This window comes from Corapipo altera, unplaced genomic scaffold, assembly GCF_003945725.1.
Source record: "Corapipo altera isolate COAL_440 unplaced genomic scaffold, ASM394572v1 51, whole genome shotgun sequence".
Lineage (NCBI taxonomy): Eukaryota > Metazoa > Chordata > Aves > Passeriformes > Pipridae > Corapipo > Corapipo altera.
Window position 1 is genome coordinate 6,137,642 of NW_020884892.1, and position 23,654 is coordinate 6,161,295.

The 23,654-nt window shown below is 40.8% G+C and overlaps 2 long non-coding RNA genes across 2 annotated transcripts; one reads left to right on the forward strand and one right to left on the reverse strand.

The window, feature by feature from the left end:
• Window positions 1-987: 987 nt before the first annotated feature.
• On the forward strand, window positions 988-16,590 carry LOC113948283. The gene is made up of 3 exons (XR_003528080.1): window positions 988-1,074; window positions 12,085-12,177; window positions 16,454-16,590. It is a non-coding gene; the product is annotated as an uncharacterized LOC113948283 (long non-coding RNA).
• LOC113948284 lies at window positions 1,550-19,054 on the reverse strand. The gene is made up of 3 exons (XR_003528081.1): window positions 18,983-19,054; window positions 11,647-11,650; window positions 1,550-1,561 (listed from the first exon to the last, which is right to left on the reverse strand). It is a non-coding gene; the product is annotated as an uncharacterized LOC113948284 (long non-coding RNA).
• Between the last annotated feature and the right edge of the window lie 4,600 nt (window positions 19,055-23,654).

A 23,654-nucleotide genomic window follows, 5' to 3' on the forward strand; every position in this document is an offset into this window, starting at 1 on the left:
ATTGTACACTTTCACCCTAATCTGCTGGCCTTTCAATAATTGCATTCACTGTCCGGCTACTTGGAGTAGGAGGTAGGTTTAACACTGGGACACCCCATTGCAGCACATGTGGTCAGCACAGCTGCAGTGTCAGCCACAGTGCCCATCAGGACAGCGGCACGACAGGACGGGAGCACAGAGCTGATGAAGATCTTCTGAGCACAGCCCAAGGCGTTCGCTGTTGCCTTGTGGATCTTCTGACAACACTCCAAGACTTTTTCTGTCGCCCTGTAGTGTTGAGTTATTTCCCCAAAGCTTCCTGCTTCCCACTTCCCTACTTCTAGCCATTTTCTATCAGGATGGAGAATAGACCTCCCTCCCAGCAAGCTCAGGGTGGCCTGGGAGGAGGCGGGTGCTGCCCAGGAAAGCAGCTCTCCATAAGAGCCTCATGAGGTGCCCTGGATGAAGGACAGGGTTCCTGAGGAAAGCAGTTCTCCAGCAGAACTCCCCCAGGGGATCCTGGCAAAACCATCACAAACACAGATGGGTGAGTGACGGACCCCATTGGACTGGGCAGCACTGAGTGCTGGTAGGAGGGACTGCTGCAGCCAGAGGGGGGGAGTTCTGTGACTTGTACTCTCTCCAACTGGGGAAGGACAGGAGCAGGGCTGAGGAGTACCTGCGTCAGTGCCTGTTGTACCCCAAGGACCCTGAGACCACTGTGCGAGAGGTGACCATCAGGTTCGTCAGTGAGCCCCAGCCCCCACAGTCCCTCTTTGGGCAACCTGGTCCCCATCCCTGCTCCTGCACCAACATCGTGGCGCAGCCCTTGGGCTACCCAAGCCCCAGCTGCCACATGCTGGGCTTCAACCTCCCTCCGCCACCCCTGCCCATGCAGCTGGGCTTGGTGGTCACCTTGCTCAGTTCTACCCCCCTGAGCTACTGGTGGTTCCTGGGGTCATCCCTACTGAGGGGGAGGAAGGTAGGGCCAAGGGCCCTGCTGGGGAGCAGGGGCTGATGGAGCTTTGTCCCTAGGGGTGCCCATGTGGCACCTGCAGGACTAAAGCACAGAGAAACTGGATGAGATCTGCAGTGGTGAGTGGGGAACATGGGCTGCAGGGGATGTCTGGGGGTCTCTGCAGACATGGGGGTTCATCTCAGCTCTGTTTCTTTTGGTCACAACCCTTCAGCCCTTGCAGACTGTGGGCAACAATTTCATCTCTTACCTGGCAACTCAGGCCATCTTGATCCTGACAGCTTTAAATCTACAGTAAAACCCAAGATTTAATCTACAGGTACTGCTCTTTTGGTGCTACTGAGCCAGTTGGAGGATGGCTGTGATTTATTAATGCTGGAACAATAGGCCCAAATCCATTATGTCCTTCAGATGTGCAGACTGTGTCCTGCTTGGCCTTACTGCTACCTGCAGGACAACTTTCCCCTCAGCACACCCACAGCCCCAGGCTGTTTGAAAAGTTGACTCTTTACTGAGGCTTTACCCAGCAGAAACCTCATTTGTGGCTCCTAAGGGCAGACCCCCACCATGCAGCGAGGATAAGGCACAGAAACTGTGGGCCCCGCTCTGCCTTCCCATGGGTGTACAGGCATCCAACGAGGCATCTACTGTTACTGCATCACCACCTCCCCTCACCGTAATGGGTTTGGAAGTGTTTCCAAGCAGAGTACTGTGGTGTTAAGGAGACCAGAGGGAAACCTCAGGGGTCCTAGAGGGACTGGAGGACAAACAAGGAGTCTCGGTTGCTGCCACCATGGCAGAGGATGGGCCTCCACTGCCATGTTGCTGCTGACAGAGGCAGCTGTCCCTACCCACAGGTCAGGGGCATGATGTTCCTTATAAATCCTTGTCAGGCTGAACAAAGACACTGGACACGTGTCTGGGAACTCTTATGTTTTACTATACAATTGCCATAAGTCTGGCAACCAGCCCACTATTTAGACTGAAAAGATGCTGGCTAACAAGCCCTTAATTTCATACAGTACATGTCTCTAAGTTCTCAGCTCCCAAAACAAACTCTTCAAAGGTGCTGGCACACAGGCCACTACACACAATCAAAGGTGCTGGCTAACAAACCACAACACACCAATATTCAGTTGTTCCCCCCAGAGAGGGAAGCCTTTTCACCACCTCATTTGTAATATCTGGAACATGCAGGGCTTGGGTGTGTGTCAAAGGGAAGTACTAGACTTAGGCATTTACCTGAATTGCAATTATTCTTTAAATCAGACTTGAAAACCACTTACAAAAAGTGTAATAGTTCAGTAAACTACTGTGAGATTTAAAAAAAAAAACAAAAAACAAAAACATAAAATCTCAGAGGCTGGAGAATTTCTGAAATTGAATAAGTTTCGGAAAAAAAGAAACATTGCCTCTCATCCATTCCTTTATTGTTTTAACAATGTGTCTAATAATAAAGTTTTGAGGTTTGGTTTCTTTTTTTGGGTTTTTTTGGGGTTTTTTTCTAGGTAAGCTTGAAAATATACAAAAACATGTTAGCATAATTTTCCTCATGAATTATCTTTGTGTTTGCCTATCTACTTTTTGGTCATTTTCTAAAAATAATGTCCCTAACACTCCTTAAATTGTAGTTGAAAGTGAAAGTTGAAAGTGGTTGCAGTCGTCAAGCTACCACAAAAAAAGGGGACACAGGTGTCACATTCCCTTTTACACACCGAGGATGCTAGTATGGAGATTACTTAACCTCAAAAGAGGGCTTCAGTGACTTCAGGTACTGAGTGGTGAGTCCCGAGTCATGGGAATGTGCAATGGGACATTGTCCTTGCTATTTGCTGGTCATAACTCTGAGCAGCTCTGCATCTACACTTCTAGACATTCATTTCTGTCTTCCAGAGGCAATTGTTTCTCTCCATTGACTGTCTAAAGAACCTAAGCATCTGTCTGAGGTGCTCTGGTTGATTGTGTTGGGATTAGTCATCTATGTTTTAGGTGATGTGGTTCTTGATTTCAAAATGAGAAACGGCAGTGTTGTTATAAGTATTTCAACACAGAATTCTGTGTACAAAGGACATGTGTAATAAAAGAGAAGGCCCGTATTCAGAATTAAAACACTCCATGCTAATCTGTTTCACAGATCTAATCCCTTTCTCTTGGAAGTATGTGGAACATTATTATTCTTCAAAATTAAAAATACGTCAGTGAATAAATTTGAACTCACTAAAAACTATTCTTAAATAATCTGTAAACAAAACCAATTCATATAATAAATATTATGACAATGGGCTTTTTAAAAAACCTCATTAAGCGGTTGCACTTGGTGAGTTAATCATTTCCTTGCTCAAAAATAGCAAAACACTACTATGCATCATACAGGAAATCTATTTCTCTTGCAGCAACCTGACATGAATGTCTATATTGTTTGGTTCATGATAAATTTTCTCAGCGTTACGATTGAGGAAATATTTAGATTTTTATTTAATTTTTGTTTTGAAAATTTCTGACAATTTTGTTTTGAATCACCATAAAAATTCATAAAAAATAACTTTGTAAAACAAATTCGGTTCATGCCAAATGAACTCAATGCGGAAACAGTTGTTTCACCACAGTCTGAAAATTCTTGCTATTAATAATTTTATTATTATCAAAATTTTGTTTAAATTAAATAGGCAAAGCACTTCCATTCCGAAAATTGAATGGTTTATATTCAGTTCACAGATTTTATTTTGGAATTTTAAACCCAAACAGTTCCATAAAAGCTATACACATTTTTCCAGTGTTTCAACAATCCAGTACTCCAGTTTTAATGGCAAAATTTTGCCCTGTTTATTTTAACTGAGCTTTATTTAAGCTGTAACGCAGTACTCCCGCACTAAGAATTGAGGTAGGCACTAAGATTGACGGTAAGGTGATGATAAAGACAAAAAAACAGATATATGTACTTGATTGTTTCAGGTTGTCAATCAGATTACTCGGCATCACGCCATTATTCCACATCATGTACCAGAGATGTTAAAGATCACACTGAGTCTATTCTGGCATTCATAAAACTGATATGCTGCAAAGAGCCAACATAGTATGGATTTATAAATGAGTATCTTTCAGGCACTACAGCTAACAAATATGTTCAATATTTATCAAATCTGTAAAATATTCACCTGGAATTCATTGAAAGTCAAACACAAAACTCAACTTCTATTCTCTAAACAAACATAACTATTCAGACTACACTGAAATTATAGCCAGTTTGGTATCTTACAGAAAAACCGGGTTTTTTTTAAAAAAACATCAACATCTTTGATCAGTTTGTAAACTCAGAATTGTTTCACTAGTCTTTGTTTGGCCAATACATGAGAGGAAAAATGTGGAACATTTAAAAAAGGATCGAAATGCCTGACTTATCTAGGAATCTACCATACAAAATATAGCTAAACTTAAAAGATTTTCTCTCAAAGAAGCTATTTTCCCACTGGTTTGAAGGTGAATTGTAAGTTTAAGCTTCCAAAATTCTCTTTTTCTCCTTTAGTAGAAACTAAACCATTAGTAGCTCTTTGGCTATACATGTCTAATGTTGACCACTACCTTGATGACTCTGAGGAGATGCAGATATGATGCTACAGAAGTAATTCATGTTGTGATGAAAGAGAGTGATGACAGAGACTGGTTTAAGAAAGAAGCTGTTTAGACAAAGAATGAAATTCTAACCAGGAATTTCTGGTAGAGAGAAAACTTGTGTCCAATGAAGTCTTTGTAAATTCACTGTAAGAGTAACTGATACTGAACAAATTAAAAAAAAAAATAGTGGACATTTTTTAGCAGTACTGGTGATGAACAAATATATACCTTAACAAGGAGGTAATGATTTCTTCTTAACTCAAAGTTTTCAAATAAAGGTCTTCCTTTCTGCAAGACTTACTTTTATCAAGAGATGTTAAGGAAATCAAATACTACAAGGAAATCAGACTACTAGATCAATAGTTTTATCTCCTGATAGACTCTTAAGAAGTCAATGGCCAGATTTTCAGTAACATTACATGTGGAAAAATTTTACATTATTTGTGTTATTTGGTTTAAAACTGAAGTTTCACCAGACACAAACCTCTTTAATACACACATTTTATAAACTTTTTCCCCAAAGACAGAATACTCCTTGGTCTCACTTGAGGCCTTGTAGGAATCTTGTACTGGGAACAATTTCTTTGCTAGAGTGAGTGCATAAAAACCCCACTGCAGATCTATAGTCTACTATGTGGGAACCCCAAAACATATGTACAGCTTGAAAAACCCTAAATGGGATTTTCATGATCTTATCATTCTCACACTTGCAAAGCAGATGTACAGTTTGATCTGATTACTGGGTTTCAATTTGCAATAACACCATGCAAACTCTTCCTGTGTACATAGCACTAAATATTGCAGAAAAAAAAGGCATAAGAATAGATCAAACTTTGGTGCTTTGCGGCTACAAGTAAGACTTTGTTTCACTTGCATTTTTAAGAAGGTTTTCAGTTTGTTTGACACCAGACCTCAAAGCAAGAGACCAGTGTATTAAATTGTTGGGGTCCACATGCTTTTACATTAGAAAATGTTACCAGTCATTTCTTTAAAAATCCAGCAAACTGCTACAAGATACCATGATCAACATTGGCCTGTGTGGAATCTTTCAGGGCTCAGGTAGTATGTAGATAGTCAATGCTTATACATATAAACCCTCAGAATAAAGGGTGCTAGAAATCCTTGAACCAAAAGGACTTTACAGTGACTTAATAATCATTTAAGTGCATTGTTCAAATTAATAACTTGAAGCTTAAAAATTACAAGTCTTCATTCTCTCCTTCTGGGGGAGAAAATATTTTAAGATTTTAGCATATATAAATACTGGGTAAAAAACCCTCTTGTTCTTATTAATCTGCACAGATGTTCTTAGTTCTTGCAATTCTAGTCTTCCAGTTACTAATCCCCTGTACTTACAAAAACTCACAGAAAAGAAGAGCCTGGACCCTTGTGAATTCCATTCTTTCCTCTAAGTCAATCAATTATTCCCATGTCCGGCTTTGACACAATAGGAACTAAAAAAACACATTGTTTATACTGATCAAAATTACCCCCAATTATAACTTTCCTTTACCATACCCATCATTGTGGGTGTTGTGCAGCTCACATCAGAGCATTGCATAATTTCTCATTTGACCTAGAAGCTGGGAGGTTGCAGAGACTCAGTGTATTTGCCTTTTTCTCACTTTCTTCAATAATTTTAATAGTTTCTTGCATGAACATTGCTAGCAGGAGGCCACTGCACACTGGACACTTGACATGACCTAGAACAGACATAGAATCATAGAATAATTTAGCTTGGAAAAGACTTCTAAAATCATTGAGTCCAACTACTAACTTAACATTGCCAAGTCCATCACTAAACCATCCTTCTATTCATCTACTAATCATCTATTAATAAACCCCAAAACTGAATTACATGCAATCCTGCAAAGAGCTGTGAAACAATTAATTTCACATTTAAGAGGAGGGTGGGAGAGAGTTGCAAAATTCTGAATATATGAAAATGTATGTGACCAGAATAAGTCATACAGATGGAGAGAATGCAAAACACAGTGATTTAGAAACTCCTGTGGTCATGAAAGACCACCATTGTATTTGTTCATGACCTACAAGCTCCAGAGGCCATGTGTGAAATGAAACACGCAAGATATTACTTTAAAGAGCAACACATTTTGCAGGTTTGGCAGCTCCAGCTGAATGCTAAAATATGTGACCACTTGATAATTCGTAGTACAATTTTTCAAAGAAAGCAGGAAACGGAGGCTTACTGCAGGGAAAAAAAAAAGAAGAAAAGAGAAAGAAAAAGTTGACTCTTACTTGAAAGCAGTCTCTATATATAACGTTCCAGAAAACATTAACTGAACCACTTACTTTAATCATATTCGTTGTTAAATTAATTGTAATGTAGAGTCTCTTGAAAGAAAGAGAAGCATGGAAATAAATACATGGAAATAAAGTCAAAAACATTTATGCTCTCATTCTAGCTCATTCTTCATGTTTTCTAATGATGTTGAGGAAGTAATTTAAGAAATTCTATTTCTCTGTCTGCAAACTGGGCATAAAAATATTTTCCTCTTCTACTCACAACGGTGCTTTGAGGCTTCAGGATATCCTTAGAAAAAACTTTACTGGTACAAGTGGGATTCCATGGGACAAAATTGTTAAGGGTGGAGCACAAGCATTAAGAAATTGAAATCTGTGGTTGGTCACACCTGTACTGGAAGTCAGAAACCATAGAAAACAGTCCCTGCACTGTAGTGCCAATGAGAACAAAGACAAGCTGCTAACCAGTAAAATAGGTGGAAACTGTATCAGCCCCCACCCTCCCCACACTCCGCCCTTCCCCAGCTGGCCTTGCACTGTCCAGGTTGGGAATATAAGGAACTAAAAGATAGCTATGGAGCCATCACATTCAGTCTCTAGTTAACAGTGACATGACATCCTACTGCTGTTTCTTCCAAGACACATGTTATAAGTGTGGAGAGAGTTACTTTACATCTATATAGATGTCTAGCTCTGAATTAAGCCAGTCTCACTCTGTTGACTTGGACAGAACTATACTTATTTATACCAGAATATTTGGCTTTCATTATAGCCTTCTTTTCTTTTTTCATTTTACCACTGCCAGTAAAAATGAAAACCAAACAGAACTCTGCTAAAATGGGTCACAAGTCTTTGTGGAAAGCCATGAAGCTGGCCCTTGGCAGTGTGTGCCCATTGTGTCCAATTCCATCACAGCATTCTGCTCCCTGCTGCACCCACTCTACAGCCTTCTCTGACACTGGGATGTCTTTCCTGCAGGACACAGTAATTAGCTGTTTTAAGGAGTACTCATCCCAGCATTTGCCATGTTACTGTGACCCACTGATGAGTACCTGAAGAGGAGAGATATATCAAAGCATACTTTGAAGTTGAGAAATTCTTTTAATTTTGACTTATTGCCCAAAGCAAGGATGAGGTGATCTGCAAAGCTGAATCTTTTCCGTTTATTCTTGGGAGTTGTGGAAATGGAGCACTGCTGCAGTCACACTCATACAGGTTTCTAGTACAGTGGTCCTACGACTGCTTGCAGAGATTTTAGAACACCTTACTGAGTCTTCTGCAAACATCTTGCTCGGCCTTTATTTGCCATTGGTACAGGTGTTAGTTTAAAGAGTTATACCAAGAACAGCAGACAGCGGTGTACAAGAACAGCACAAAAGGTAGAGTCTGAGTTTCACCTGTAGATGTTAATAAATCATAGCGCAAGATAGGTTGGGATTACCTTTTTCCCTCCTTTCCACTGCACCATACTGACCACTAGAGTTTGCTGTATTAACATTCGAGTGAACAACCCAAAAGCTCTGAAATAGCTCTACAAAATAATTTCTGAAGAAAGCATGAATTCCCTTACCACAAGCTATAGAAACTACAATGTCCTTCTCCAGCTGTTGAGATGAACTCAACCTGAAATGTAGAAGAAGCTGCAGGAAGTGTATGATTTAGTAATTGGCACTATATTCTCTCTGTTGGTATGGTACCAATGTTCTAGCAATGTGCTAAGGGACACTGTGCTATTTTCAGATTAAGTGAAAAATCAAGGTCCTGACTGCTGATCATTTTAGCTAATTAAAGATCCCTTGGCATTTACTTGCAGAAGAAGGGATATTAGCTTTGATGAGCTGGCAAAGCTCCAGCTAAGAGAAGCAAATGCTGCAGATCAGGTTTTCCCTGAAATTCTGAAAGGTAGGTGTCCATTCTCTTCTTTCACTCTCAAGAGATTAACACTGAACTGTGCTGTAAAAAGGAGACACTTTTCACCTGGAAGATGTTTTAGTTTGTAAAGTACTATGTCACACACTAGGATGGAAAATTAAATATGATGGCAAAAATTAATTTAGGGGGTTTGATGCAAAGTGGACACTGATTTTGGCAACCAGATTGATTTCTGGATGAATCTCCAATGTAGTTTCAATATTCTCACATTTAAGACTTCTTACTGAAATTCATCCATTCCTTCTGACAGAGGTATTACACAGTTTATTCTTATCTCCGCTCATACCCTTGGTTCAGCTGGACTCAATCCCAGTGGTGGCATCAGCAAAGGGAACTCTGACAGAAGAGACAATTGATCTCTTCTAATTTGCTGTGACTACCACCACCACAGTCCCAGGGAGCAAGAAACCAGTTCTACAGAAGTCTTGCTCAAGCCTGCAGCTCTGGTAATGGGTGTCCTTGTTCACAATTGTATTGGGGTCTCTTCTGTCAAGACAGGGAACTGATTCCCCTGATCTTTAACAATGTCTCAGCTTGTAGAAAGTGATTCTTTTCAGACACACATGATTTGGCCACGTTTTTGCACAGACAGCAAAAGACTCTACATAGCAAGTCCATCCTTCGCCAAATTTCAATTCCTTGCTTCAAAGACAGTAAGGGCTAAAGCCTCTCATCAAAATGGCTTCCCAGCAAAACACTTCTAGGGTGAAGAAAAAAGTATTACCCCCATCTTCATACCCCACAAAGCTTCTCCATGTCACAGTTTCAAAGAATCCAAACGGAAAGAAAAACAAACAAAAATATCCACAAAGAAATAGGAACAGATTAAACAATTTCAGTCCAAGTCCAAGTCCACTTTAACAAAGTGATAAGTAGGTGAAAAATGGGGCCATATAAGCATACCAAGCCAACTTAGCTTTTATTAGCTACTTGAAACAGTAATAATATTTACCAGGCTTATGATACAGGAACAAAAGTGACCCTGTGATAACAGTCATATACAATAATAATATTCCTTCTTTTAACATCCCATCCATCTGTTTCAATTACTCACTACTTCTGTCCCCACTGAGGTCATAACCCAGTTCACTCATGGTGAGGTAAACAGTTTAATGGGACTACTTGTAATGAGTAGGTTGCAGGACGGCCTTTACTGAATCACAGTCAGGAGTAAAATTCCAGCTACTCATACATTCATTTTCCAAGCCTTAGATCTCGAGTCAAAGGTCTCCCACATACTCTTGATTTTCATAGAAATTCAGCTTTCTAAGTGCCTAATTATTTTTGGAACAGAGCCTAAGTCATCTAGCAATAGCATTTTGAAATTGTGACTCTCTGTCTAGTTATCTGTGCAAAGCCATACACTTAGAGAATTCATAAACAATAAAATCCAGTCATTGTTTTTCCTGAACTGAGCCCCAACCCGACAGATGCAGTTATAAAGAAATTATTTAAACTAGAAACAAACACTTTAGGAATGAGCCAAACAAGCTAAAAATAAGAGCACATGACAAGCTGTAGAAGTAAAATATTCTGCCTCAAAACTTGAACAATAGTGATCAGAGGCAGCCTGAGAATTTGAGGGCAAGCCAGAGAAACAACAGATTTTCAGCACTCACAATCCAACATACCCAGCTGCTCTCAACTATGACCCTCTGGAAATATACAAGGCTGGTTGAAGAGCTAAGGGGAGGATTAACTAGGTGGTGTATTGCGAAAAGTGAAGAAATGAGCAAACGCATTTCTCAGAGCAGTTTGGGTGACTGGGAGGATGCAGGAGGACACTTATTTCTCCTGGTTTTCCTGAGGCAGTTGAAGAGCCCACCTGCCTTCATCACCTGTGGTAAGTTTGCAACACTCTAGACTTCGCTTGTGCTTTGCCCAGACACTTGAAATTGTTCTGAGTTTATAGCCCCTTTGCCTTCCCATCCCCACATGCAAATATATTTTATTTAGTGCCAGATAGCCTATCCCTTCTAAATTATAAAGTTGTAAAGTCAATTAACCTTTTAATATCAGCCTTTTCTTCACCCAGTAAGCAAATATCAGGTGTACCCTTTAAAGTCAACAAGCAGTAAGTTGATGTCTTTCTGTCCAAATTTTTGACAAATGTTCTTAAAAAATTCCTCAACTCTAAAGCACTTTGCATTTTGTGCAGAGTTTTAAGAGAAAGACTAAATCTGCTTTAGAGTTGAGACCACAGCTTCCCCCAGCTGATTACTGTTGCTGTTCCCAATAACGAAACAGTGTTAGCAGGTGGCTTTCTTTGGTCTAACCATTCTGCAAAACCAATATACTTTTTGGGGGCCAGTGATCTTTCTTTTCTTCTCCTGCTCTTGACTTTCAGATTAGAAGCAGTACTTCAGTAGTTTCCATATACAGGTTCTTGGACCAATGAGTAATTTGTGTCTATTGGTTTCAAAGTGTAACCCTTTAAAGGAGAGTTTTGTTTCACCTCAAGATAACACAGACCTCTTCTTTTTAATAAGTCTGCCTGAGTATTTATATGATGCTTCTGAAATTGCTGTGTCTGCATGCCTTTTAGTGCTGTTGGATTTTTCACCTCATATGAAACTCTTTAAGAGAAGTGAACTTTTCAGGCTACTTACACAGTTGCCATTGACATTATTGTAACCATAGGCACAAACAGGGAGGTATCTTATAGAGGTATCTCATTGTGGCAAGAGGTATTTACAGGTGCCATCAGTCATGGTGCCAAAATGGTAGCCAAGAAGGGCTGAAAGTCTTAATGTAAAAGTTTAGAGTGAAAAGCTTAAATTAGAAATTCTTTTCAGCTGTTTTCCTGTGTTGATTTAAAATAAATGACACACAGACCTCAACTACAACTTTAAATGAAGGTTTGCTTTCCAAACACAGTTCACAGATCTTAGATAAATAACCACAGAGTGCTAAATTTCTAAGTAAAGTAGCCTATTTATGGACACGGTATCTTATGTGATCCCCTGAAAGCACAGTAGCCTCTCTTGCTCAGTGCTTTAACACCAGTTTAGGGTATGTTGCATGAACAGTCTTCGATGAGTGAGGCACAGACTGGTTTAGACTACAACTTTTCAGGAGGTTAAGAGTAAGCAGCAGCAATAACAGTATGACAGCATTTCCAAATCACTTAATCCAAAGCCTAGCTCAGATGGAGGCACAGAGTGGGAATCAGAGAGCAACTAATCCATTCTACATTTACACCGAAGCTGTCTTAAATGCATCCCGGGAGCCATGCTATTGTATACTCTGACCACAGCACTTGAGCAGCTGGTGTCAGACTCACATCGCTCGGGCTTCAGATATACGTCTCGCATTTGCAGCGCGGAGTCACAGTCTATCCCTTGGAACAAACTGGGCTGGAAGAGGACCAGGATGCTGCACTGGCACTGCCATGGCTTCATGTTTTCCAGTAGGTAAGAGGCAGTACAATCCCAAGAAAGCAATACAACCCCTTCACTGAACTATGACTTTGTACACTAGAAGTTTTCCCTGGCATGAGATGGATTGTGATGCTTTAGTTTGGATAGGAGATAAAGAAAATTGAGGGGTGTGGATCTCACAGTCTTAAATGGGCTAGAAATTGACCTAAGTACGAAGGCCAGTGGCAGGATCACACCAACACACAAAAATGAGTATTATCTTTTCCTGTCTATCATAATACAGTGAATCCTCCACTGTTTTGTCCTCATATAAGTCTTAGCCATCTACCTACAGACTGCACAATATATCTATGACTATATTACACTCACTTACATATCAAATATCTCCTACAGGAATATAAAACATTACATTGGAGGAATAAGATAGGATAATGTTTGTAGGTGAATTCATCAGTCTTTGCTAATATTCTGGCTTTCGTAAGACAATTCACTTGCGCTTTTTCCAAGTATTTGTTTTTAAATGCTGGTGATCTCTTCCCTTTTCGAACATCAGAATACAAAGATCAGAGCAATCTCGGAAACATTATTTTTAGTCTTGCCCTGCTAGGTTAAGGAGATGTACATGTAATATCCTGTATGTAAATATCCTGCATGCATGGATATGTGTGTATAAGGAAGTGCTTTAAAATTCTATTCTAGCATACGACAGAGAGATATATAAAATAATTTACATTTCTTATTGAGAATCTTAATAAATATTTTTCACTGATTACTCTCAAATTTGGGGAGATATCATTCTCAATTTGTTCTGTAAAATACCTTTTTCCTTTTTAAGGTTCTTGGTGGGTGTGGACTAGAAGATGTATTGTCTAGACTGGTAAATTCCATGGCTGGGTGCAGTTGGTTATAGAGCTGCTTTCATTCTTAAGGATCTCAAGCACATCATAAACTGTTCACAGAGCTCACACCCAGCACATCACTGAAATATAGTCACCGCTACAGTGGAATTCAGCAGCTGCTTAATGGTTCATAGATCACTCTTGTTCCCAATTAGGCCAGTAGCAATCTTTCTGCTGCTTTCAATAAGAAGGTTCTTGTGTGCTAAGCCAGGCATGTGCTTAAGTACCTTGTTAAATCACAGTCTAAAGGCTTAAATTTTCTCATATAACATTCATACTGACTTCACTGGATGCAAATCTGAGCCTTCAGGGAGGAAATAGGTAGGAAGATCAATTGAAAACACAGGGTGAATTTTAGGTAGAAGGAAAATAGGGTGAAAGTGGAGTACACACAACTAGTAAAGCAGATGATCCAGATATTCCCTGTTGGCTCTAGCAGGGCAATATTCATTCTTAGAGCAGTTGCCAGTCTCATAGCAGGGAATGTTTAGAGTGGAAAGATAAGTAAAGAATGACTATTAAACACAAGCTAATGAGAGTACCTTGAAAACTCCCCCTAAAATGCTGTGAATTGAGTAGTATGTATTTCAAACTAAATGGGTATCTTTGGGCAGGCTTGAAAATTTTTCTCTTTTAGTGAAACAGGCAAGAAGTTGCAGAAAGTATAGTTAATCTAGTATATGAACTTTTTTCCTAATGTCCATGTCCATTACAGTAAGAAGGATTTGCTAATTTTCTAGTGAGAGGTGTCCCTGCCCATGGCAGGGTGTTGGAACTACATGGTCTTTAAGGTCCCTTCCAACCCAAATCATTCCATGATTCTATGATTCTAATAGCCTAATTCTGCAGGCCTCATGCAACAGTAACTCCCAGTGGCTTCAATATCAGCCAGAAGCACACAGGGAATAAGTCTCAGTTACGTTTCTGAACAAGTTTTAGGTATGTTTTTACCTATACAAGTTTTCCCTGTTTTTTCAGCTGCATACTGTACTTCCTTCTCACTTACTTGTAGACAGAGAGAAGATACAAGTACAAAGTAGTGATTTATTTCAGCTTAATGGAGGCCTTTGATAACGAACTGAAAAAATCTGCAATGGGAAAAAACACTTTTTCTGATTTCCTCCACTGTTTTCTCCCCGCCATGCCTATTTCTTTTCTTTTTCATTATTTTTAGTGAATTAACTGAGAAGACAGACTGCAGAAGCTCACCAATACAGTAGTCAGTTCAATGGACATGAGATGGGTTTGAAAATACAGAGGGTTTTTTCTTGTTTTATGATAGCAGAAATTTTTGTGATCCCTGTCACATAGAGTGACAGTACTAGTTCCTGTCAGCTGTGAAAAAACAGCTGCTTTTCAAAACAGTTTGATTACTCATCTTTCTCAAAACCTTATGCCACTGTGAATATCTTAAACTTATAATCACATGATTAATTGATGTGAAATTAAGATGTTACAGTATAAACTAATGATTCATGCAACCTATTGGGAAATTTACTTGTGCTCTTCACCACCAGAATATGTCTTAAATTATAAACCACCTTTCTAGTTAGAGATTGGCATTCATTGTAACCTACACAGCATCTAGAAGAGGATTTACGCTGGTTGCAAACCTCTATATGCAGCTAAAAATAACAAAGTTTAATCAGAAAAGATTGGAAAGACTTGTAGTTGTTTAATTCATGACCACACCACTGTGAAATTATAAATGTGAAAGTGAAAAACAAAGAAATTGCCTTCGTTAGGAAGTTCACAGTCTTTTAAATGAGAGAAACTGCTTGAGTAATATGTTGAAGGATTTAAGACAAATTTTCAACCTGGAAAATTTCTGAAGGGCAATTTAAGAAATTATCAACTTCGGATACTGGAAAAACTGGTAACTTTTGCTGCAATATGACATCATTTTATTAAATTTGCCCTTCAGAGAGGGAATCTGCTGAAGATGAAAATACCTAGTACTGAGGTGTCTACACACCAGCTAGGCATGAAATGTATTACAGCTCCTGCAGACTTAGGATTCTGTTCAATTACTTAATACAGTTTCCTAGTAAAGTCTCAAGTCTGACCTCCAGCTACCACTTCAGTGTCATGTTAAGAAGGTCATGAAATTGCTTGAGTGGGTCCAGAGGAGGACTATGATCATGAGAGGGCTGGAGCACCTCTCCTCTTAGGAGAGGGTAGAGTTAGATTAGGTATAAGGAAGAGATTATTTTCTGTGAGGGTGGTGAGACACTAGAAGAGGTTGTCCAGATCCCTGAGAGCATTTAAGGGCAAGTTGGAAGGGGCTCTGTGAGGAACCTGGTCTAATGGAAGGTGTCCCTGACCATGGTTGGAAACAGATGATCTTTAAGGTCCCTTCCAACACAAACCACTCTACAGTTCTATGATAAGAATGTATTTTCATCCAGGGGGTAATGGTTTCAACCACATTGCGCTGTACTTAAATGCATGGCAAAGCCTTCCTGCATAATGTTTCCAAAGTGCTGCTTTTACACTTTTCCCTGTGAAAGGGGGTATCTCTGGGGAATGGCAGTGATTGCACTTATGAGGAGGACACGATGAGTCAGATTAGATCAGTCACGAAAGATCTTCCAACTGTTCAGTACAAACTCACTCAACATCACTGATACTTGTGAATATTTTAGAATAGCATGCAAAGAATAAGTTAAGCAAATGCTTTTAAAATTTAAAGAAGACTAACAGGAATCACTAAGACACATTGTCTTTTTCTTGTATACATCAGTCCATTCCAGGCACGCATTACTTTGAAACATCATTTACCATCACAAGTCAAATAGGAGCTTCCCAGCAGAAGTCCACTGTTGTGGACATTTCATTCTTTGTCTCTTACTCTTTACCTGCTCAGCTACATTGTATGGTCAGGAAGAACAGAAACAAAAATTAAGAAATGTATTGACAAACTTGAGAAGATATTTTCTCTGTGTATTGCCAGTAGAATTTTTAAAATTACCTGTAACTTGTGGGAGAAGGAGAAAACATCACAATTAAAGAACAATTCTCTCCCATGATTTCATGTAAAAATTGTTGTTTGATTTTTATTTTTCTACAAACCTCTGAATCCTAAACTTTCACATGCATCTTAAAATTTATAAAGGTAATCTAAAAATCTACTTTACCATGACTCAAGAAGTGTGCATTCACTGCTCTTTCCTGAAGTAAACATCTCACTCACACAAAGTCATTTGTCATGAAACTTTTGAGGTGTCTGAACCAGATGGGGACAAAAGGTCTGCCTAGCCAATAGGTCAGTGATCCTAAATTTGTAGAAACTTCTCACATTAGTTATACTAAGATAAAGGCAGGCATTACATTCAGCATTACTACCTTAACCAGTTTCCTTTTTATTCTCATCTTCTTCCTGTCTTCTTCCAACATTTTCTGTTTTTCAGATATTTCAGCATTTCAATTATTTGCCTGTGAAGGTGTGGAAAGACCAGAGGAGGGCAGGCAGAGTCTGGGATGGAAAAAAGCAGCAGCTACAAAGAGATGCTTAAAATATGTCAGAGAAATCAATAATCCAAATGAAATAAAGGACAGAGCTTTTGTAGTGAATCAGGGAATTCACCTTTGCTTTCAATTCAGAAAGAACTCTGAAGCTGAATGCTGCCTCTTCTTGCAATTATATTCAATTAATAAACACAAGGCAAGGTGACAGCCAAGTTCTTCACTTCTCCATTTCACTTAATCTTCCTCCCTCTTGGATTCTTATTCTAGATGAAATATCTAAAAGTTGCCTCTGTGGATTGATTTCTCATCTTAAGGACATAAACTTTATGGTTATTTATTACACTGCTGTGGTAGATACCTCAAAAAATGAATCAGGCACAGACAGCCCTTCTTTCTCATTTTACATATGAGAAGACAAGTAGTGGACAAAGAGATCCTTGAGGGAAGGTAAGGTGGGAAGTATCTTAAGAAAACTATGCCCAAAAGTGTTTCCTGTTTTTACATAACTCCTCAGAAGAAAGTGAAAAGAAATCATTCCCTCTTTGCTGCCATATTTCAAGCAAAACCCAAGACAAGCTGGGAGAATGCCTTTCTCCTGAGGAACAAAGGGCATAGTCACTCTCCTGGCTCTTGTTGGTGGGTTGTGTGGTAGGTGTGTGTGGTTTTGTTTGGTGGTGCATTTGTTTTTTGGGGGTTTGGTTTGGTTTGGTTGTTTTGTTTTGTTTTTTTTCCTCTCCACTTCAAATAGATTCAGCAATGATTTCCAAACGTTCAAAAGCCATTGGTGCTGCTGCCAGCAGCAGTGTTCTAACCCAGACAGAACTCCCCAAGAAGGATGCAGCTGTCCAGGTCACTGACTGTAAGAGTGTCGGAACCTGGCATTAGCATCAGAAGACAGTGCGAAAAACACCCGCATATGGTGCAATCAGGCGAATGATTTGCTCTGTTTAGTGGCAGAGCTTAAGGAAGAAGTAGAGGGGCAAAGGCGTATTGGGGAAAGCGAAAGGGAAATAGACTGGTGGAGTCGCACCCTTTCAACCCCAAAAGAACTTCAGGAGGAGTCAGAGAAGCCCTACCCCTCTTGCCATCAGGCAGATGGAACAGACCAAGTAGCTGGGGGGGAATCGAAACAGGTCCTTGATCATAAAGGTAAAAGAATCCCCTCCTGACCCCCATCACCTTCCCACGCGTCCTTAAAGAACAGATATGAAGCTCTGGACCTAGAGAGTCAGGCAGATGACATTCAAGAAAAAGATCTGTCTGGAGAGTCTCTGGTCGCACTCCATCTGTCAGACGGATCACAATCTCAGTTGTTAACAAAAAAGGAAGGGTAGTTGTAGTCAGTGATTCCCTTCTGAGGGGAACTGAGGGCCCTGTATGCCGACCAGACCCACCCCACAGGGAAGTCTGCTGCCTTCCTGGGGCTGGTGAGAGGGATGTTACAGCAGACTCCTGGAGTTAATTCAGCCCTCTGATTATTACCCATTGTTGATGATACAGGTTGGCAGTGATGAGATCGATAAAAGAGGTACCAGGGCAATTAAAAAAGACTTTAAGGTTTTGGGTCAATTAGTTGATGGGACAGCAGCACAGGTAGTGTTTGCCTCAGTTCCTTCAGTAGCAGGGATGAATGAATAGAGTACTAGGAAAACCCATTCTATCAATAGGTGGCTAAAGGATTGGTGCCACCAACAGAATTTGGTTTTTTTTGATCATGGGTCAAAATTTATGGTACCAAGCCTGTTAGAGTTGGATGGGCTTCATCTATCTAGCAAGGACAAAAGAACTCTAGAGTATAAGTTGTTGGGGCTGATCAAGAGGGCTTTAAACTTGATTTGAAGGGGGAAGGGATTGAAGCCAGGCTCTTCAGAGAAGAGCCTAAGAGTGGAAAGCCAGAGTTAGAAGTGAAATCAGAAGCCCAGCTGAAGTGCATGTACACCAATGCATGCAGTGTGGGTAACAAACAAGAGGAGCTGGAAGCCATCGAGCAGCAGCAAAGCTATAATGTAGTCACCATCACAGAAATGTGGTGGGATGACTCGCATGATTGGAATGTTGCACTGGATGGCTACATGCTCTTGAGAAGAGATAGGCAAGGTGGGAGAGGTGGAGAAGTGGCTCTATATGTTAGAGACTCTCTTGACTCTGTAGAACTTGAAGCCAGTGACGATAAGGTTGAGTGCTTATGGGTCAGAATCAGAGGGAAGGCCAACAAGGCTGACATCCTGGTGGGAGTCTGTTATAGATCACCCAATCAGGATGATGAGGGTGATGAATTTTTCTACAAGCAACCGGCAGAGGTTTCAAAATCGCCAGCCCTTGTTCTTGTGGGTAACTTTAACCTTGCGGATGTCTGCTGGGAACTCCACACAGCGGAGAAGAGGCAGTCTAGAAGATTCCTAGAGTGTATGGAGGATAATTTCCTATTGCAGATGATAAATGAACCTGCCAGGGCTGGGGTTGCTTTAGACCTGCTGTTTACAAAGAGAGAAGGGCTGGTCAGACATGTGGTGGTCAGAGGCTGTCTGAGGCACAGTGACCACGAAATGATGGAGTTTTCAATACTTGGTGAAGTGAAGAAAGACATCTACCCTGGACTTCTGGAGGGCAGACTTTGGCCTGTTCAGGAGGCTGATTTGGAGAGTACCTTGGGAAGCACCCCGTAAAAACAAAGGGGTCCAGGAAGAATGGACATACTTCAAGAAAGAAATCTTGAAGGTGCAGGAGCAGACTGTCCCTATGTGCTGAAAGGCAAGCTGGTGGGGAAGACGACTGGCCTGACTGAACAGGGAGATTTTGCAAGAAATTAGGGAAAAAAAGAGAGTCTGTGGAAAAAAGGGCAAGGCAACTCATGAAGGGTTGAGGAATGTAGTTAGGTCACGTAGAAAGAAAATTAAAAAGGCAAAAGCACAATTTGAACTTCATCTGTCCACTTCTGATAAGGACAAGAAAAAGTGTTTTTGTAAATACATCAACAGCAAAAGGAGGGGCAAGGAAAACCTTCAATCTTTGTTGGACATGGACGGGAGCATAGTTAGCAAAGACCAGGATGAGGCTGAGGTACTTAACAGCTTCTTTGCCTCAGTTTTCAACAAGAAGACAGGTTGTCCTCAGGACAAATGGCTTCCTGGGCTGGTAGACAGTGACAGGGAGCCAAATAGTCCCACTGTTATCCAGGAGGAAGAAGTTAGTGACCTGCTGAGCCACTTGGATCCTCACAAGTCTACGGGACAAGATGGGATCCATCCTTGGGTGATAAGGGAACTGGCAGAAGAGCTCGCCAAGCTGCTCTCTATCATTTATCACCAGGCCTGGCTCAAGGGGTAGGTCCCAGATGACTGGAAGCTGGCTAATGTGATGCCCACCCACAAGAAGGGCTGGAAGGAAGACCCAGGAAACTACAGGTCTATCAGCCTGACCTTGGTGCCTGGTAACATTATAGAACAGATCATCTTAAGTGTGATCACACAGCACCTACAGGACAGACAGGGCATCAGACCCAGACAACACGAGTTTAGGAAGGGCAGGTCCTGTCTGACCAATCTGATCTCCTTTTATGATCAGGTGACCTGCCTGGTGAATGAAGGGAAGGCTGTGGATGTGTCTATTTGGACTTCAGCAAAGCCTTTGACACCATCTCCCATGGCACACTCCTGGAAAAGCTGCAGCCCACGGCTTGGACAGGGGCACTCTGTGCTGGGTTAGGAACTGGCTGGAGGGTGGGTCCAGAGAGTGGTGGTGAACGGAGCTGCATCCAGTTGGCAGTTGGTCACTAGTGGTGTCCCCCAGGGATTAGTGTTGGACCTAGTTCTATTTTTAATATCTTTATTGATGATTTAGATGAGGGGATTGAGTTCACCATCAGCAAATTTGCAGATGACACTAAGTTGGGGGGGAGTGTCGATCAGCTGGAAGGCAGGAGGGCTCTGTAGAGGGACCTGGACAGGCTGGATAAGTTAGGTAAATCCAGTGGTATGATATTTAACAAGGCCAAGTGCCAGGTCCTGCACTTTGACCACAATAACCCCATGCAATGCTACAGGCTGGGTATAGAGTGGCTGGAGAGCAGCCAGGCAGAGAGGATCCTGGGAATTCTAATCAACAGGAAGCTGAACATGAGCCAGCAGTGTGCCCAGGTGGCCAAGAAAGCCAATGGCATCCTGGCCTGTATCAGGAATAGCATGGCCAACAGGTCCAGAGAAATGATTCTGCCCCTGTACTTGGCACTAGTTAGTGTCAAGTTCTGGAGTACTGTGTCCAGTTCTGGGCCCCTCAGTTCAGGAAGGATTTTGAGGTTCTGGAGAGTGTCCAAAGAAGGGCAACAAGGCTGGTGAAGGGACTGGAGCACAGGTCCTATGAGGAGAGGTTGAAAGAGCTGGGGCTGTTTAACCTGGAGAAAAGGAGGCTCAGGGGAGACCTTACTCTCTACAACTACCTGAAAGGAGGTTTTAGCCAGGTGGGAGTTGGTCTCTTCTGCCAGGCAGCTATCAGCAAGACAAGAGGGTATGATCTTAAGCTCTGCCAGGGGAGGTTTAGGTTAGATATTACGAAGAAATTCTTTACAGAGAGAGTAATCAGACATTAAAATGGACTGTCCAGGGAGGTGGTGGATGCTCCGTCCCTGAAGGTGTTTAAGAAGAGACTGGATGTGGCACTTAGTGCCATGGTCTATTTGAAAGGGTGGTCTTGGGTCAGGGGCTGGACTCGATCTCAGAGGTCTTTTCCAACCTGGTTGATTCTGTGATTCTGTAACTCTGTGATTTCTCAGTGTGTTTCAGAGGTCACATGGTGAGAAGGGAGATGAGACAATGTCTGTTCATCAGCCTGTGGAGTTAGAGCTTGCGTAATTGAGATTTAAGGAAGGTCGTCACAGGTGTCTTGTAATCTATAGAATGAAGGATAAAACACTGACTGAGGGAAACTTGAAGAATGAATCACTAAGAATCTCCCAAGAGGTAGTGCCACACTGCTTTCTGTCTAAAGGTGCCATAATCTTTCAAACTACATCTAAACCCAGAGGTCCCAGCTAGAGATCACGACTTTCTTGTGGTAGAAGCTCCACTGCTACTCAACATTGAGAAAAAATCTGAAAGTGATGATGGGAAAAAAAAAGTGTGACTGCTTGGATGTCAAGATTGGTATCAACAAGGGTTGATGTTTAGGTTTTTGATGTACGGTATCCTAAACAAGAATAGTCTATAGAGGGAATTTGAAAAGAAGAAAAGCAGGACCATTTCTTTTCTGGTGAAAGACAAAAATGCTTGTGATTCTTTACTGTTGACAGTAAATAATGTGAAGAATTAGGTTCCAGAGCCTAGAAACAAGCAAAAAGAAAGGTCACAGACTAGAATGAGTAGGAATACTCACTTGTCTACACTCAAAAATAGCATTTTACTCACAACGGCGGACTTTTTACTCACGTGTTCTTCCCATCACTTTTTTCCTAGCTGAAACCTCAGACAAAGTCTATAAGCAAGTTCAGAAAATTTTGTAGAACTATGCTAATTTTAGTAGGTAAGTCAGGAACTTCTTCTGACAAAAAACACAAAATGTTGAGAATAAGTGTTCACCAGGATCCTGCATAGTCGGAGACCAAGTTAACTATTGTCACATCTGTTCAGAATTTGTTCTTAAGCCAGGATGAAATAAATCTGAGCTGCTAATAGTTGATGGGAGCACTGAGAAGACAACAAAATATTTGGGTTTATGTAAGCTTCATCTCTGCAGGAAGAGGGGTAATTATTGCAGCCACTGAGTACATCTCCTTTAGGTGTAGCCATCTGACTTGGATGCCTCGTGTACACAAATCATTTAGATCCTTCTCTACATATTAACAGGAAAAAATAAGCAGCTCCATTGGGAGCTAACCCTTCTGCAATACAAATCTGTCTTCTGTGGGGACAAGACACCCTTTCCACAGATGGGGAACCGGGTTGGCCCACATGCACTACTTTTAACCCTACCAATATAGGTGAAGGAAATCCCTTTTTCTTAATTAAGAGGAAGTACTGCACTTGAATATTATTAGTCATTTTCCAGATAAAACTAGAAAATACTACCCATATACTTCCCAGTTTCTAGATCACCTGGTATGTACAAAAGATCAAACATCATCTTTAAATCTGTATCTTCCACTTTCCCATTAGGCCACCTGAATTACATTCTTTTAAAAGAAACTATAAGCACTCAGCTAGAAGTGATTGAGTTTATTCCTGCAGAAATGAGAGATTAGCAGCATCAGACTAATAACTATGCACAAAACCAATCATCTGAAAGATGCCATGGCAAAAAACTGTGACAGGAGCTGGATTATACAGTCATAAAAACTCGAGAGATTTGTCAAGGGAATGTATAAACCCAGAGTTGTTCCTATTTCTGTTCAATTTAATTTCTTAAATATGCCTGTTTTTCATTCTAACATATGATTCTGTCTCACTAAAAAAATAGAGAAAGAAGCATTTTATTTTCTCTCTCCATATGCATATTAATATAATAACACTCTAATACATGAGTTTCCTTTTCTGTAGCTAGCTGTTGAATTTTCACATATATTGTTAATAGAGGTGGCAACACCACCTCAATTTGAAATTTCCAAACCTCCTAATAAATTTTTATTTCCAGTTGCTTAAAATTCTGTTAAAGTGTAACCACTCAGGCTAAAATTTTCCAGACCTGGTATCTGTCTTAGGCTGAAGTTTTAAAGACACTCTCAGTCAACATACCTCATCCGTTTCTCAGAAACACGTTCAGGTAAAACTCAGTGAGTGCCCATCTCAAGCAAATAAAAATAAAACCTTACAACAAATTGTTGCAATAAAATTACTATCTTGTGTGGTAGAGACTCAAAATGTAACAGGTGGAGAGTGAAATCTGGAATAAGGATGTGTTGCATGCTATTTCTGTCTCCTAGTTGTAGCCTTTCAAAAAGCCCCTGAGTTTGTCCATGCTCAGACGAGCTGAGGCAATTGACAGCTGCATGCTTATAAATTCCTTCTGCAGTGGTCGTGTTTTCCTGCCTGCTGTCAGTTCTCAAGGCCAGGAATTCTCTCTTTCTTTCTCTGTCTTTGCATGAACTCAGTGTTTCCCCTGCTGTTTGCTAAGACCAGGCTCTGTGAAAGAGGATACAGCCCAATATGAACTAGA